The sequence below is a fragment of the Varroa destructor genome, unplaced genomic scaffold (genome assembly GCF_002443255.2).
Source record: "Varroa destructor unplaced genomic scaffold, Vdes_3.0 BEIS01000007.1, whole genome shotgun sequence".
NCBI lineage: Eukaryota > Metazoa > Arthropoda > Arachnida > Mesostigmata > Varroidae > Varroa > Varroa destructor.
In genome coordinates this window covers 12103863-12117977 of record NW_019211460.1, presented here as the reverse complement: position 1 = coordinate 12117977, position 14115 = coordinate 12103863, and positions in this window count along the sequence as shown.

Sequence of the window (14115 nt, the reverse complement as noted above, 5' to 3'; positions counted from 1 at the left end):
ATCGATGGAGATCGCGATACAATCGTTTTATAATATTATATAACAAATTATATAACAATAAATGCTCCAGGTAACGTAAGCCTGGCCGGCCTTCGCTTCCAGTACGACCCACATATGGCATTATTCCGGTTTTTCGGTTTAATTCGGTAACCAATTAACCAAAAAAACAAAATAAAGCGAACTCAAATATGAACGGATACACAATAGGCATGTTATTCACAAAAGAAGTACGCCAATTAAGAAAGAAATGTTTTTATTATTAGAGAAAGCTAGCTTCTAAACCGTTCTGTAGGATTGCGTCTCACCGCAAAAATTCCCAATGATAGGACGAAGAGGATCAACACATAACGAAGAAGATTCGACCTCTAAACTTCCCATTGGGTTGTCTTCAAGCAAATAGAAAAAGACTCATTCGTCACGCGTGATTCTCTGTAGCCCTGACTGCGTCGCGACTCACTTGACTGACAAGTACAGTCTACTCAGCTAAGGTTCGGCAAAACTTCCCATACGGGAAAAAAGTCATTTGGCGTCCATGAACCTGGCGCGCAAACGGATCCGATATATCAGACGTTATGGTTTCTGGATATAGGCGTACGCATACATCTTCAAATCAGAAGCTTTTAAAGGTGCAACTACACTTATATCTCATCTTGCCTATGTTAATTAAAACTCTACTAAACTAACCTTATCAATGTACGCATTTAGTTGATATTACTATTGCTTCAGTCGACCTTGGATTTCTTTGATTGATAGTTTTTGTCGATTTTTTACATGCCCTCCCTCTTTGCCTGTCCTTTCGCTCTCTTTCCTATAAAGGATGCACATTTTACTCAGGGTCAAGTTCAAATGACCTAAGTCGCAGCCAACTGCTTCTGGTAGGGCCAGGGTATAGGTACAATTTCATTGCTTGCGAAGCTTCTTGGTTCTAGAAAGCACTTTCTTTATATATACGAATAGGCTTCGCTTGATGTATTGCGTATACTTTTTTCTTATAACTTTCTTATTTCTACATTTGCCTTTCAGCGAGAGTATGGCAAGGATTAAAAACGTGAGAACGTTATGTCCGTTTGAGGCGTCTCACACGAACTGCTGTAACAGAAAACCTTGTCTGATTTTTTCATGTCTTTATTCGCTGTGCCAGCACCTCTAGTTACACAACTTCACGAATGTCTGCCCACTTCGAAGCAGCATGTGCCCTCGCTTCTCTATTTGGACCTACAAGTTTCCTCGACATGATGCCAACCGTGGCGAAGATGGGCAGAAACGCGAAGACAGGACCGCACGTAATCTCTCCATAAGAGCGAAAGGCCCTTGTCCATATAGAGTCTTAGTTTTCAGTCACGGACTGCTAATGTGTATGTAATGCTAGTGGAAGTCACGCAGGCCCAGCAAAACCGTTGAAGATGTATGGAAATGATGACAATTGGATACTGTAGAACTCCTCATGCATTATTATCGCAGTAATCAAACGCCCAGCAGCTATCCGTAAATATCGTACTCACGAACTGTTCTTTTTAGCCTTAATAAAGGTGACAGGTGAACATGCTTGGTTGGATTGAAAACTGCTTAAACTATCTCTTTGTTTAGTAGGGGCATTAATTAAAGGCAAATTAATTAAAGGACAATAGAAAGAACAGAGTTATTCGATATTATGAGTACGTACTGAGTACAGCTTTCAGTTCCATTTCAAAGTTACCGACATTTAACAGAAGTATTCCATTTAATCACATTACATTCAGTCAATTGAAAAGGTGCCTGATATGTTATTGTTGCGCACCGTATAGTTAATCTTTCATCATTGATCTAACTTGAAGCGCATCATCCATAGCGCTGGCTAAGGATGGATGCGCTGCTAGTTAAGTTCTTCAAAGAAAAAGCGTTTGTTATCCCTCAAAAAGGAGTGACCCAGTAACTACAGATTTGTTTGTATTTCCATAATATTTCGAGTTGTAAAATCCTCTGAACCAACAACAATCTTACTGATAGTTCTCCTATACGTATCATATGATCTTACATAATACTTAGCTAATATATATTTATTTTACAGCCTTTAAAATCGTATATACAAACCCGATGGCGACCGATTCACCACCGTTATATAATTCCATAGCCTTGCAGCGCTAGTCGGCCGGGCAGTCGATCGCTTAAAAATATTTTAATTGCCCAAAATAGCCAATAATGTAAACATCAAGGTCACAATGTAGTTTTAATAAAATATGCACACACAGAGATTTGTGTGTTTGCAAACACATCGTCTTACTCTCACAAAAACAGATAACGTAGGTGATACACGTTTGACGGTGACAAGCGTTTCGCGGTAAAGACGAACAAAGTAGTAATATGTTCTAAAAAGCTTAACATATTATTATCAATCATCATAATAAATTCGACTCTTGTGAAACGTAAGAAATTTAAGGAAATTGCCTGCGTTGTACTGGATAAGCCGTCTGGTAGGCCCTCCACAGACATTTGTTAAGTCATCTACTCTGCGCGTATCCGACGAGTACGGGCGCCTGCACGTGACTGTGTTTACAACCGATGCGAGGTTCGAATGATAACTTGGCCTTTTTTGTGCAGACACTCGCAGTATGTCAAGAAGAAAAGTGTCCTTATTTTATGTTGTATTTAACGACGCAGTTTCTATGCCCTCCTTTATTAAGTTTACATGTACTCGCACGTATACACAGGCACAGAACCGCTTTATCTCGCCGGACAGACCGCCTCTAAAAATGGTACCCAACCAACATTGTTTTTTTAACTAGATATTTCTAAACAATGAAACGCAAGATAATACACTATCGTTAAGATCCAAAACTATCCTGCGTACGGAACGTGTGCCTTTAAAAATTTCGTTGACCTCTATAAGACATATGGACTGTGATGAATTTTACCCTGCCCATAGTAACCCCTTAGTAAACGAGTTTTCGACGATCTTTTTATTAGCTTTTTATAATTCATTTATGGGTGACTATTTTCCCGTTTAGGACTCGTAGGTTTTAACAAAATTGATTTAAGTGCACCGAATCCTAATTGGTCGTCTAGGTTAAAATTGGAAGTTTGAGTATAGTCTACAAGTTTCTAAAAAAGTTCAACAAAAAGTACTTTTGTTGTTACAAGTTCAAGTTTTGCATATCTAACATCTAATTGCACGGACTAGGCCTAGAGATTTTTATAGCTATCTAAATTCGAAGGGTTGAAACATTTAAGAGTAATTTTACTATGCATTCGAATAGCTTAGGTGCATTTAATGATTTGCTCTTACTTGACTGAGCCAAATTTATAGCCGAAGGGATACATGTAGACCTGTTTCCGAAGGTTATGGTCAAGGTCTACCGGTTCGCCACAAAACGGCCATCTCATGCAATAAAGCACCATTGAATAAAAAAATTATTTCGTATTAAACAAGCAATAGAGGATGATATTTTTCCCTCTGTAGTAGAACATTATTCACCACATCATTCTTACCAGTTCCAAAGAAAAAACTTGAGACGTTTAATAAAAAAAAAACCTATCGTATTTTAACGTAACTTCCGCCGCGACTAACTCAGGGAACTTTACTATCAAAATATAGCTTTCAGGATTCCCAACAATAAATACTTGTACATAACAGAATGTCACCCATTCAGCTCTCAGTCGCGTCAGGGATACGAAGAAATATAGCGTTTTCCTTGATTTTCGAAGATGTGCCTATAAACACTATACCGGCCATCCAAATTCACGTACTTACTCATATACGCAGGTACAGAACCGCTTTACCTCGTCGCAGAGACCGCCTTCAAAAATGGTACCCAACCTACATGGTTTCTCAAACTGTAACTGATAGCACTCACTCCTTGTATATTGTTCACTCTGATTATGAGCCATGAGACACTATTCGTACGAGGTGGTCCAGGAGGGGCTCTACTGTACAACTAGGCCCATTTCAGTCTTTTGCTGAAACCCGCGAACGGCGGACTCGCAGTGCTTGATCTCAGTGACGATGTAAATTACTATATGCCGTTTCTTCCCGTCGTTGGTTTATTTCATATATAAGTGTTGCTAGATTCGTCCGGATTCTTATCCAACGTACAAACGAGACGGCGTAGTAACAGCGTGCCATAGTAATCATTAAGTAAATGCAAAAAATCGAACCAGCGATAGCCACATGCTTGTGATTACCATAACAACCCATTCAGAGATGCGCTTTAGGCACCCGCACCGTGCCGCCCCAATGACCCAACAGGAATGCCTGTGGCGGACTCGGGTCGAGTTGGCGCAAGCCGTACCACGCCAATGTTCAAACATCGAATACCCTTTATATACTACTATGTACATTGCGAATGATACGCGACCATACAGCCATGTGCCACTCGTGCACTGCAAGCGACCGCGTAGAGATAACGCATACAGATCTTAGCTTCCATGAGCATATTGCTTACTTCATAGTGATGATGACGATGATCATTGTAATGAAGGTAAAAAGGCTCTCGCTTCCTTTGACGATGGTATAGGCATGGCAATTTTGGGGGAGCATAAAAACTTTCCCAAAGACAGAACAGTATCCGACAACGCTTCAATATTCGGCTATTCGGTTGTTCAGCGGTTTGTTCGTACCACGAGAGTTTAACTATTCTTGGAAAAAGTTCGAGAAAGCCTAATTGATTTTAACATTTCAAAAGAACTGGCCATTCCTACACTGGCCTTTTTACATGTTTACCTCACCATAACCTATTCACTATTGATTGTCGCCCCTTCCTTCTAGCAATGTACCTTAGCATAGATGGTATAGCGACATAAGCGTACATCGTTTTACAAGCACTTTGCTAAGGCAATACTTTGCAAGATAGGGACGATCGTTTCACGCGCAAAGCGTCGAAATGCTGTTGCTGACGGCCTGATAGTAATGATTGCCTCATTTAAAATTATTTGATGCCCGGAGGGTTTCTCGAGAGTCTAGCGGGCCTGTCGCAGCCATGAGGGCGCCACTGGCCAAACTCAGCATTGGTAACAATGGAAAGAGTGGTAGTTATATATATATATATATATATATATGCGAAAAAGCAAAAAAGGTTTGCATTTTCGAAACGATACGGTCGTAAAAACACGTTTTGAATTGATGCAGAAATGAGAATAGGTATACATATATATAATATAGCTTATTATATGCAAAAAAGTACATAAAAATTAATAATAAATATTATCACTACTCATGCAGAATGTGCTCTTCATTTTACAATGACAGTATCACAGCACCCCGATGGCACATTCATATAATCTGCTCTTAACGTTTAGGTGTACATTAGTGCATAACTCCCAGAACATCCGCCAGCGTTTTAACGCCTTTATTTCGTCGCTAAATTTAAGCTTTCGTGCAAAAACGTTCTACTTCATAATAGCTTAAAAGAGAAAATCCATTTAAGTAAGCTTCGTGGGTGTATCCTCGCAACTCATACATTTCTCGCTCTTCCAAGATGAAATTCAGCTATTACATCGTAGTAAGACAAACGATAATAAAGTACAACGTAGTAAGATAAATAGAAAAACAATTATAACAAAGAACTATGCACAATTTACCGAGCGTTGAAGAATATTTACGACGATCATTTATGACTATATGGTGAGTAGTGAGATGGCATCGTTGTAAGTTAAGAAGTACATTCTAACTAATAGTTAGCAGCTGCTCTCTTATATATATATACCATATAATATATATATATATATATATGCCGATTTGAAACGGTCGAGTTTCCGATTAAAAGAAACCAGAAGTTCAGCTTCAATAAACAAACACACTACACAATTTGTATGAATAAAGTAAGTCATATATACTACCACTATTTGAGTAACGCGTAAATATATAAGTAGCCGTTCTATATACTGTGCTTAGCGTTCGGCGTCGCCGCCTGTGCGAACGTTTCAAGTGCTACTGCCAGGATCTGGCCAGTGACGAGCCTGTAATCTTGGCCAATGCCGCCTTCACGCTCGTGGCGAAGTCAGTTTTTAATCTCGGGGCTTGAGGTAGTAGCATTGGGCCAATAGAGGAAAATGTGTGTGTACACACAAATATGGTTTGTATTCTAGGTTTCAATCCTGTGTAATTGCTTAATAATTGCTACGCTAGAATTTATACGCAATTGAAAGTGTCATCGAGCATCTTCACATGTAGATGAGACGTTTTATGCTATACCTCACCTGCGAATACGAAATTGACAACGTTCAATGTACGAAATAACGGGCTGTAAATGATTACGCATTAGATCAAGTATGTCCCGTAAGTATAAAAAGTAAGTATGTCATGTATAAATAAATGTAGGGATAAAGAGTGTAATACATTTGTACATTTGAAACACGTACGGGGGTCGACGAATTCTTCGTTAAAATCTAAAGTACTTTATGCAGAGAAGCTATGCAGAAGAAAAATAATGTAACGTAGCAAAAAGCTCAAGGTTCATAAGATCACATTTGCTTGTTATCGTCGCTATTGAATGATGTTATTCTTTGGTTGGATGATATGAACAGAAAATAATCTTTTTTTTTTTTTTATTTAAGGAACCGTTTGGTGTTCCCGAAAATTCCTGAATAATGGCCAACAAACATGGTAACGATGCATGCTTATTTAAATATAGAATCGATTGCATTTACATAAGTGGTTATTTTAAAATATAGATTATGTTCTGGCATGGTGTGTATCATCAAATGAGGCCCTTTACTGACGACCCTATCGAGCAAATAGAAGTTACGTCTTAAAGGTTGGATTGCAATGATCGAATTTGTATACATAATTAAAACAAACATAGGTAATGACCTTGATCCATGGGCTACTCAGTTTCGAAACATCTTGACGCAACATATAGTTGAGAGAACGTTAATCCAATGCAGAATCCTATTTCCATACTGTTTGTTGCATTTCGATATTGTGTTTTTAGAATATTTTTTGTAGCCTGTTCGAGAAGCCATACGCGCCGTTCCGCTCATACACTATCATTACTTTTAGGCATATTTTATCCGCCGCTGCTACGACTCCAGCTATGGACCATGCAATAAGATCTAATCGTTTCCTGTTGTGGCATTGTCAGCGCATCTCTATGAAGTCATCATAGATCAAATCCACAAGGCGCCGAATATCATAAAGATGATCGTGTTCAGTTTCGAGGGCGATGCGTATCGTGTCGATCTGTCTTCATGGCACTGCCGTCGTCATCAATATCGTCGTCATTGTTGGCGTTGTTGGTCGTAATGTTTGCCTAGCGCAAAGGTCGGCTTTAGTTGTCCGAATCTCCTGCATGGGAAGGTACCCCAATCGGCCCCACTTTTCCGCCCTAGTGATCAGGCCACTCACCACGCACAATTTGACACTACCCTTAGTAGACGACGGTAGCTGAAGGCAGACATATCTCGAGAAAAAAGGGGGACCTACGGGCAGAAAATTAACCAGTGATAGGGAAAGAAAAATAGACAAGCAGAAGACTTTTTTTGAGTTGCTTATTGTAAGGCCTCCAACGAGAATCGTTACAACAGTTCTAGTAGCAGTAACAACAAATCAACACACCATACACACACACACACACACAGTCACACACACACACACACACACACACACACAGTCACACACACACACACACACACACACACACACACACACACACACGCACCAACACGCACTTAGACACACAACCAGAACGCAGAAGTAATACATGATTGATGCTCGCTTAGTCGGGCAGGCAGCCGAGCAGTCCACAAATGCGCAGCAGTTGTACGGTATAGACACGTTCGGCGTCTGAAAGACGCAAGGCGCTGAGCCGATAAAACAGGCGAAAAATACAATGAAATAGATGGGCAAATAGCGGCGCAAGAAGAAGAAGAAGTGACTAGGGGCGACTAAGGGGCGGAAAAAAGAGATCAACGAAAAGAAATCATCACTCAGTTTGTTGCTTGTCTGAAGACACAGTGACGCCTGTTTACTCGAGATGCTTCATTGCGGATTCAGCTATTCAGGCTCAGGCCAGCACTGCGACTCGTTCCGTTTCTGCTATCGTGGTCTTGTCTTGTCGCATTGACTACAATGGGAAATGCTTGATCAGACTTTTTATTTATCATTGTTTTAATGGTAACTATTATATGTCGTTGTCTTATGTGATGCCAAGTCCTTGCTCCAATAAGTGGATAAAAGATGATACTAACTAATTATGTTCTGCTTACGTAGACATGGACGACTAATGGAACGAACCATATGTTTGACGTTATAAACAGTGGAACTGTGCGAAGAAACGGCTGGGTTTTGGGACAATTACAAATAGGCGTACAATAAAAGTTCAAAAAAGTGCTATTCCAACTTTCCGATTTTCTTATGTTTGTCCTGAAAAAAACATTTGAGCTTTATTTTAGGATTTATATATTTTATATGAATTAACTATAATGTATTTAGTATAACGTTGGCAAATAAAGAAACTATTTTAAAATACGTCGTTGACGAAACTCTTACAACTTTACGAATAGTACCAATCTGAAATCTACTATCGTTCATTCAATACAACAAAATAGAACGTCTATGAAGTATTGGCGACTAAAAATTTGTTCGACCTAGTAGGAAATACCCTAACTTTGTAATACATTGGAAACTCTCGAGACACAGCGCACCAGGCTGCTGCTATACTCGCATGCTATCAAGCGTTAACAGGACAAAAAAACGGCTAAAGATCTTGTTTTTGTAGTCTCTGGGCAACACTGACAAGCAGCGCCATTCGAACTTGCCCTGCATCGTTCAAACTGCCTTTTTTTTGTTACTGTCTGATAAATCCATTCAGCATGTAGCGACCTTGTTTAAACATGGAAAAAAAAAGGAATTATATACAGTCATACGTACCTATAGATATACATATATATATATCGTAAACTAAAGTCTGAACGCATGATTAGTAAAACTACCCTTAGTCAATAAAAAGAAAGTTTGTTGGACAATTTTTAGCATTTTTTTTTATAAATACATATACATTTCAGCGTTGTTCAATTCTAACTTAATCACATGACGAATAATGAAAACAACGATCTGTTTACAGATTAGATGGTTGGTAATGTCCAAGATATCATATCAATGCACCAAAGGAGTGATTACGGCGTTGAAGAAATCTAAATGGCAGTTCTAGCTTCGTATGAAGGCGTCTGCATGTGTCGTGTGATGGGAAAAACATTGGAAAATGTATGGAAGACACTTTCCAACGCATCTGGGGGCTCTTAATTCACTGGACAATGGTGCCATAGTTTTTTGTTAATAAGGTCACATTTTTTTTTTTTATCTCATCTACCGTTTCAGCTGAGACGGATTGTCATATTGTACTTGTACCCAAAAAAATAGCATAAGTGATTTAGCTTTACCTTGGTGTAAACTTTGGGAGTGTATGGTCAGCCACATCCGGCTCCCCGGGAAACTAACCCCTATAGAACAAACGATTCTTTGAAGAGTTGCCCCACCAAAATCACCCTGGCAGCTGTCACGGTCGCCAGAACTATATGGGCAGAACATTTCCGCAGGTGAAAATGCGTAAGGGAACCTGGCATAATATAGGACCATATTTAGTTCTATCGACTGGATAGGCACACGCCGTACACAATAGACTATTCAAGATTATTACTAGGTTTATATATCCTTCAGGAATTATTCGGTCACGAAAAAGCGTTTTGAAATTTTTACATGAAATACAAATTAGCATGCTTCAGTACCGAATGAGGGCCAATTGGGGAGCGCTATTTCAGTTCTACGGGGAGGCTTATAGTAAACCTTTAGATTTAAGCTGTTAATATCAATTGTCGAATTTATTATACGCATACAATGACATAATTGTATTATACGAATGTATGGCGTTAATTTTTTAAGTGATTTATATAATATATTAAGATGGTTTCTTTAGATTGACACGCACGGAAATTTCAGTAAATTAACTTATTAAACTTTTGACTGATCTCTCTTTGCAGCGGTTGTCAGAAATGGGTTGTAGTCTAGTGCGGTGAAGAGCATGGGGGTTGTCGTGGATAAGTTTTTTGGTGCGACCCCATCCGGCAACTAGAAGAGACTTAGAAGGATATGTCGTTGACGGACCGACACAAATCGAAGTGGAAGGGCCTGTCGACACGGAATAAGTAGCGCGATATCATTGGCCCAGCTTCCCTGCGATATTCAATTGCTTGCAATGTAATGCTCATACTACGAATGTATATGACGACAACATCTATGAACATCTAAACATAAAGCAGACGCTGGTTGAGAAATAAAAACACCTTTACTTATCGTACTAACTAAGGCCTTGCTGGCTGACCTTTTTTGTTGACCCTGCAACAAAGGCTACTTTGCTAGTTCAACGTAAAATGCAGGCGTTGAGGATCTTCGATTTGATTAAATATCTGCATAGAAAGGTATGTTTGTGCAGCAATGATTAGAGGCCTTTAACCTGGATGCATGACGATCTCTGAGACGGTCCTCGGTTGACACCCTTCGCTGGTAACAAAGATTTCGCTTTGGCTTTGATACAGTGAGCTGTGGTCACCGCAAAATACTTTGTAATGAGCGCTACTCCGCAAACCTGAAATCAGCTACAATTTGTTGCATGTCTTTATACTAAGAGAAGTCTTTGCATCGTCCCGTATCTCGTAGGAAGCTACTATGAGGGAAGTATTTGGTAAATCCAATAGAAAAATAGCTAGACCTTGAAAATTTATCTATTTTATTATTTAAGGTCTGTACGTGGTTGTCTGTTACACTTCTTCATACGACTGCTTGAAATGTCAGATGGTTGTAAAATGACAATAATACGCTACGAAAGTGACTTTATTTTACAGATACGCCGAGTCAAAGGCTCATATGTCCGATTGCCAATAACCAAAGTCCTAGGCGTTCCAGTCTCCTCGTCGGTGTCTTTCGCGCACCTAGCTTTCGAACGCTTTTCTGGTATACCATATGTACGCACGATGTGAAAGATAGACTCTAGCACTAACCTGAACTCCATCTGTTCGACGAGCCAATTGCCAAGGGACTTGACCTCGTTGGGCTTCAGTCCCATCGGCAATACGACTTTTGCGAAGAGCTGAACGACCGCAAGGTACTAGCCTAGGTACTGACCTTCTCCCTCATCCGTCACGGATAACAGCTTAGAAGGTTCTGGTAAAGGTAGGGTAGTACAGGATAACCATACGTCTACTATGCGCTAGCTTCATTAGCTCGGTGAGTTACTAATGGAAATTCAGCTTAGCGGTAGCGATATTTTAGCATTTGTGCTTTATTAGATACGCGTTTTAGCGTTGGTTGAAGTTAGAGGTCAAGTTCAGTGTTTCACTAGATGCTTCTGCTTAAGCTGGACTGACCTCAGCGATGACTCAGTTTGCTTAATGTGGGACAGGCTATAGAACTAGAGATAACAAGTAAAGTTCAATCTCGTCACCTTTTATATTGACTCTACTGAGCTACACGTACCGCTACCTAAAACCGCAACGGCAACTGATCGACGTGATAATGGCAAAATACGCGCATGTGTTCTTGGAGTACCATTGTAGACAAATGCTACGCCGCATTGATCGAAAGTGATTGATGGCGGCGTCATAGATCATTTGTACGCACACCCTACAGCGATAATCTGGCGTTTGCAGGGCAAGGAGGAAAAATCCGATTTGATGCCCAAACGAGTTCGCTATGCTTATCAGTGTTCCGCTTGTTGTCGAGGTCGCTGTTGTCGCATCTATTATTTGCAGTACCCACGGACAATTCGCTCGATGAGCGCCCTAATCCTAGCCCACAGTAAAACATGTTTAGTGTTAGTTAGAGTGATGTTTATATCTACATAAAACAAGCTTTACGTCGTCTACTCTATTGGCCAGTACGCAACAAACACTCTTAACCTTGTCTGTGTGTGTGTGTGTGTCTGCGCGTACATCCCGGTAAAGAGCTTGATAAATTGACTACGATGACGCGGTAAAAAGCGGACACGCGTTGTCACGCATGATGACAATACAATGTTTCTAATACGAGGCTAGACGGGCATTTACCTGTAAGCAGAGCCCGTCATATCCTATTGCTATAGTATTGCTATGAACCCATAATATTGCAGAAACATATTTGCTTAAATGGGACTTGATCCTATTACGATTGAAGTTCGATGTAAGGAAAACAGCCAAAGCCTTGTCCTGAAACGTAGCACATTCCGTGTTGCCATCATGTTCAAAGGCTCAAAGAAAACGAAGCTGTTTTGGTAGATAGTTTGTTGCCTCGTTAAGGTTAAACTAGAACCTGTTACAAACAGGAACATAAAATGCTTACGTCAGAAGAAGCGACATAGGAAATTCTAGGTTGGAAGTTACAAATGTCTGGCACGCACGCGCGTCAGAGACGGCACATAGGCAAATACTTGTTTAACTTCAATAAAAACTGTCTGGTATTGATTGTGAAAAGTTGGTCTGGTGTGTATACAGGCAACACGAAGACTACAAGATCCCAATTAGTTTGTTTAATTCTCAACCAAAACACTTGAGATTTATTTATTATTGTATTATAAAAAAAATTTTAGAGCTATCCAGTCAGGTAGCATTGCTTTGACTAAGTTCACTTTAAGGGACTTGAAGTTGAACTGCTAGTTAAAATGTCTAGCTCCATTCGGCGGGTGTTCAAAGTCGTCCTACTTATACCACGTAAAGAAATTCCAGTTTAATAAAGAAAAAGTATAACAAAACCATGTTTACTCAAATGATGATTACCTAATGTAATAATAAACGTTTGCAATTTGCCAAATTTGTATAGTTAATAAACAATTCATTCAATTTAATTTTAAACAAAACACTCTTAATATGCTATATGCAGTCTTTAGCTCAGCCGATGTACGATACCGTCAGGCGTAAACTAATCTTCTTAATAAAAAAAGGGGTTTCCTTTTGTTTTTGTGGGAGTTAGTTATAGGTATCTGCTTAAGTCTAAATACTAATAATACATACAGAGCTGTTCGATAAATATCGTCATATTTATACCTAATTTTGATTCGATTTGCTGAACAGTCGATGCGTAATACTTCGCGCCAAACAGTATCTCCCATTTATATCACAAATGAAAATGATATGAGCTACGTGCGATATAAACTTGCGCTAAGATAGTACGTTTTGCCCAGAATGTAACCTACAATAAGGCCCACTAGTAGGCAGTCAATCGTCTATGAGGAAATAAATCGCCGACCACGTCACGGACGAGTTGATTCTGGCTATCAATACGCATTATCTGGCAGGCATTATCTGCTAGATGACGACCACGACGACCTTCACCTATTTCATGCGCAGGTCGATTACGCAAAAGGGCGAGGCCTATGGCTGGATGATAGGTAAAAGCCTAGCGATACGTACCAATGATGTCAGCAGACAGCATACTTCCATTTATAATAAAGCCTTTAAACCTAACAGAATTAAACTTGTGTTTTCGTGTCGAAAGGTGTTAGATCTTCTAAAAGTGAGAATATGCTTTTTTACAATTGGGCTCTTAATGAAGTATTAGTTCAGGGTGCCAGCTAAAGATGTTGTGAGCATTTGTATAACTGTATTAAATGATAAATTGTCTTTTTCCTGTTGACGTTTGCAAATTTTCGGATATTGTTAAACACTCCTCACCAGAGGTGCCACAGCACATATCGTAGAGAATGCGTACATGTTACTCATAATGCGTGTGCAATTACCAACTAGTACAGTCCGAAAACCCAGAAACGTTCAATATTGCCCTGTTGAAAGTAGGGAGTGCAGTGCTGATCAACTGCTCTAAACCCAGTCTCTCCCGAACCGCGAGTTCGTTCTATTCTGAACTTAACTAATGCCAGTAAAGCGGCGTTGAGCCAAAAATAAAGGCTAAATATTACGAAGGCCATAATATTGTGCTATAGATATTCGATCGGTGGTAATCGACTATATCCAATTCTATATCTATATACAAAAAAATTTTTATTTTTTAGGTTAATAACTTACATTCTAAGTAACTTTTATAGTTGGCTTTGAAAATATCAGAAAAATTAAATGAATATTTAATTAAACTAGCATTTATTAAATTTTGTGACGAACTTGCTAAAGCATTGTCTGAAAATCATTGATGATCTCTTTTTCGTGACTCTCTATCGAATTTATTCT